Consider the following 4,525-nt stretch of genomic DNA (forward strand, 5'->3'; position numbering starts at 1 on the left):
GAACAGTTCGGCGCTTGTCCTGCAGGTTTCTCTAATGAAACATGACTGTTCCGTTGTCATTACAGCATGGCTGGCATTCACAGAATAATTACTCAGTATCACCACCCATTTCTCTTTCCATTGTCTTCGCATTTCGTTTATTTTCATGAGTCCCAATTAATTAGTCAATTAATCAATTGCTTATCCGATCAGTTTGGGTTTTCAGAATACAGAGCCAATATAACAAAGAATAATTCCTATCACAGGATTTTTTTCTGCATTTAACTCATTATTATTCATCCTTCATACTTTCCATCATTTGGATTTCATTTTAAGAAAGTGTAACTAGAATAATACAAGCAGTCCAGCTCTTCAGTTTAACAATAACGCGATTTTGTGGATACATTCGTCACTTCCTGAATGGAAGCCAATCAGAAAGCAGCTGAGTGACATGTGACACAGGGATGTTTCAGGGATGTTTCAGAAGATGCAGCAGTTCTGAATGTCACTTACATTTGCTGATGTAAGACAAAAGCCTTTATTTCATTCAGTGTAACAATTACACAGACGAGTTTCCATGCAGAAATTTGGAGAGACAATCAGGAACAGGCTTGATGAGATGCTATTACTCTCTCCCTGGAAATGCATCAAGAAACTCAGACACAACCATCAGAAAACGTCCCAGAAGCCATATGTTCCTCCACGTGCCAGTACTGTAACTCATGGTTCGATAATGAGTCATAATTCCAAACATGATGTTCATTATATCCTGATATGGCCACTAATTAACCATCAAGACTACATCGCTGACCGGATGACTGATAGTGGCTGTGGACCTGCGTAACAAGGCTCACCTAGTTAGCTCAGGCAGAGAACTGCACAGCTCTGCGTCGGACCCAAGATGGTTAGTGTCGAAGCCTCGCGTTAGCCTGGCACGCTTCAGCCGACATGCATTGCTGCATCCATCCAATTAAAGATGCATTTAAACCCAAGCAGCTTTGTAATGAGAGGAAGATTGCTGCATCTTGAGTGCCAAAGGAAGAAAAATCACAACATTAAAAACATTCTGGCAGGTCGTGGTATTTAATTAATAAATAATCCACCATTGCATAACATATAAATCAGAGAAAGTTATCTTCCCTTTAGTACTGAACTGCAAATCCTGACATCAAGACCGACATCAAAAAATTCATTATTTACTTTATAAAAAAGATGTCAGTTTGTCATCCTTTTACAGTTATTATAATATGGCACAGTTATAGTGGATATCATCTCTACAGAGCTGAGATCTTTGTTGTTTCACAGATTCTGATTATGCTGTATAACTTTCAGGGTTGTTTCTTTTCTTAACACTGCAAACAAAAACAGCTGATTACAATTTCTAATACATATCAGAGTTAAAGGCACACTGGATGAAAATAAATTAGAAAATTAGGTATTGTATAAAAACATTTATTTCATGTACAAAATAAAACAGCAAGAAATGTTTTAGATATTTGTTTAGCTGAAATAGCTCATTTTCGATCAGCTGCTGTGTTGAATGGAAATATAGCAACCCTACATACCACTAATTACAGGAGGTGGTGTTCGGCTGAACGGGTTAGGATGCCATGCCTGCAGTCAAATGGTCACCAGCTCAAATCTCAGTGCACTGTTGGCCCCTTGAAATTGCCAGTTTCTCCAGGAACTCCCTGGCCTTGCTTTCTCTCAAAGATGTAAATTGGTTTAGATGGAAACATCTGCTAAAAAAAAGAAATGACCGGGTACCTGAACAGTAACTTAATTATATTGGTCTGTCTTAAACACACACTGAATAAGACTTAGTGCCAAGACATCTACATGGGCACCACAGCCATGGTGGACCACAAATAAAAAAAAATATATAAGCCATTTGACTTCAGATTCAAGTATTCTTACTGGTCTAGCACTCCTTCCCGGCAACACTGTCAAGCACAATAACTCACGAAGCCAGTTCAGGAGATCCACACGCATAGTTTCACCCCAATCCACCGGGAGCTGAGTCTTGCATCCTAGCTAATTACGACTCAGTCGCCTCAGGTGCGAATGTCGCAATTAGCAGCGCGGGGGTGGGCGGTGACTGCTGGCATCTCTGATTGGCAGGGGCCGCCCAGGTGCTGAAAGGACAAGTTTCCAGTTAATTAGGGGAACAACATGAATTGTTTACTTATATAGTTTATTTTTGTCTGTCGTGATTTTTTGGCTGAGCGGCTAATTAGTCGGTGGGCATAGTTGCATATTAGCCGACTTGCATTTTCCCGTAGTAGTTAATAGGCCTTTGGTGTGGATATTCAAAGAATGTCTCTTTTTGTAAAAAAAATAAATAAAATAATAATAATAAAAAGTACCCACAGGACTCTAGGGCTCATTGTACATTGTGTACTTCCTACAGCTACCTAATAAGGTACACGTCCTCTTTAACGAGAACAGCTATTTACGTGGATTTCACTCATTTGTACCCAGGCTGGACTGGCTCAATATGTGCTCTGTGACAGCTGTTGCTTCTGTGCCACCCGCGGTGACAGTTCCTGTTAAATGGGAGCAGGGAACAAGGCGCACTGAGCACACGGGGTTGCCATGGATCCCTCTGTTTGGTTGCAATCGGGTTTTTTCTCTCTGAACTACAAAGCTACACATTACAGCACGTAGCCGGGCACATTTATGCAAATGCACACGTTTCGCGTAAATGGAATTTGCTGAAAACGAGGAGCACTTTGTTTTAGGTGGGGATGCAGAATTGCTGACTCCTTCCTAAAATAATGACCTCCTTTTCAACAGTGGCACTTGAGTGATTCTGCATTATAATTTTCTTTTCCAGGAATGAGGGAAAAAAGCAGTCCTTCTCCTTTGTCGTAAAGCGAGTTTCAAAACCAAAGTTCTCCAATGCCAGCCTTTCTCACATAACCATGATGCACCTAAAGGAGGGACGCAGACACTCTCATTACAGGCAGTACGATACAACTCTGAGCCTTGATGTTTTTTAATCCTTGAGAAGTTTTGAGAATATGGAATAATGTTTGAAGTGCAATCAGAGATTAATGAAATGCAAAGAGAGACCCCTCTACCCCCTAGTGTTCAACAGAGTGAAGTGCGGTCGGCTAACACCCTTCAAAGCCCTTGCATTCGCACCCTTAATGATGCTGTTAATCTGTGTTTCAGATGGGACCCGTGAGCATCAGAGTTGTGACTTCAGCCTCAGGCATTGGAGATGATTTGGGCCCATTGCAATGGGCCAGAAGTCAACTGCCCTGCACCACAGGACTGGGAACATCGGATCTATTCCAGACCTTGATAATGTGCCACAGAGCACAGCTGACGTCCTCATTTATAATGGCTAACGAGGCTACCCTGATGCATTACTCTGACGTCTGAGAAAAATACTAAGGGCCAAACCAAGTGATTCAGTGCTTTGAGTTTTAGAACCACTTGTGTTGGCTTCCCCGGGATCTGTGGTAACCTGTCCAAACTTCCCCAGGATCACTTAATGATATTTCTACCCATAATGCTCTTCTCGTTCAATATATGATCATTTTGATCTCCCAGGTGACAGGAAACACACGCTTCAGCATCACACTATCCCACTTATTGAGTGAGGTAAATAATTAAAATTACAGGGAAATACTGTGTTAAGTGGTATTGTTCTCTCCTAACATCTCTCCAAATTGGGCCACTGTTCTCCTCCCATGATGATGCATATGGCAGAAGTCAGATCTTCTGTACTGAGCATGACTCCAAATCTGTCCCTCAACGCACTGCAAAAGAATCACTCCAGCTGGCATCCGTTTCCTTTAACATCCCCCTCAACTCAGCTGTGGTCCAGTGATAAACCCGCTTCGTGATATGGTCCAATATTACCCCCGGGCACATCCCTCTGCAACCTCACCCCCTCAGTCTGCGATCTTTGAAGCCATGAAATCAGCAATTAATCCATTTGCCATTGGGGTAGGGAAATGTGCAAAGTCATCGTGAATCATTTATGATGTTGAGTCATTTCAGGGACACAATCAAATCTGAATAGAGGCGCTCTATAATTTTTTTTTCCACTGAAACACATTTATGAGAGTCCGATATGTAAAGCATTCAATGAATGGTGTCTCATGTCTTTGCCACAAAGGCCAGCTGAAAGGCTAAATTAATGGCAAGTCTTAACCCAGATCAACCACAAGAGGGGGCCGATAGTCTTATTCGTGGTAGGCATTTAGCAGCCATGGACCATCATCCTGTTGACTACCTCCACCTCCCCCACAACCCTAGTCCCCTTTTCTGACTAAATATGGATGGTCAAGTTGATGGACATATCAAGGGCATGGAGCATCTTGTCACTATTGCTGTAGAGATAAGCAGGTCCACGAATGAACTGAAGGATAAATGTTGGGCATCCATCAGATCACTCAGCTTGCATTTAAAGGTATATACAGAACATTGATCAAACCTTTACTTTCTTCCCTCTTTGGGCGAAGCTTCAGATAGCAGTTGATTCATCTGTCTGGTCAAAAACAGGCTAAGAGTGGGAAGGAAATTTTTGGAA

At 42.0% G+C, this 4,525-nt stretch overlaps 1 long non-coding RNA gene across 1 annotated transcript; it reads right to left on the reverse strand.

Moving 5' to 3' along the window:
* Nucleotides 1–575: 575 nt before the first annotated feature.
* On the reverse strand, nt 576–1,966 carry LOC111848975 (uncharacterized). The gene is made up of 3 exons (XR_002839436.1): nt 1,897–1,966; nt 1,545–1,718; nt 576–1,003 (listed from the first exon to the last, which is right to left on the reverse strand). It is a non-coding gene; the product is annotated as an uncharacterized lncRNA (long non-coding RNA).
* Nucleotides 1,967–4,525: the final 2,559 nt, after the last annotated feature.

This window comes from Paramormyrops kingsleyae, chromosome 17, assembly GCF_048594095.1.
Source record: "Paramormyrops kingsleyae isolate MSU_618 chromosome 17, PKINGS_0.4, whole genome shotgun sequence".
NCBI lineage: Eukaryota > Metazoa > Chordata > Actinopteri > Osteoglossiformes > Mormyridae > Paramormyrops > Paramormyrops kingsleyae.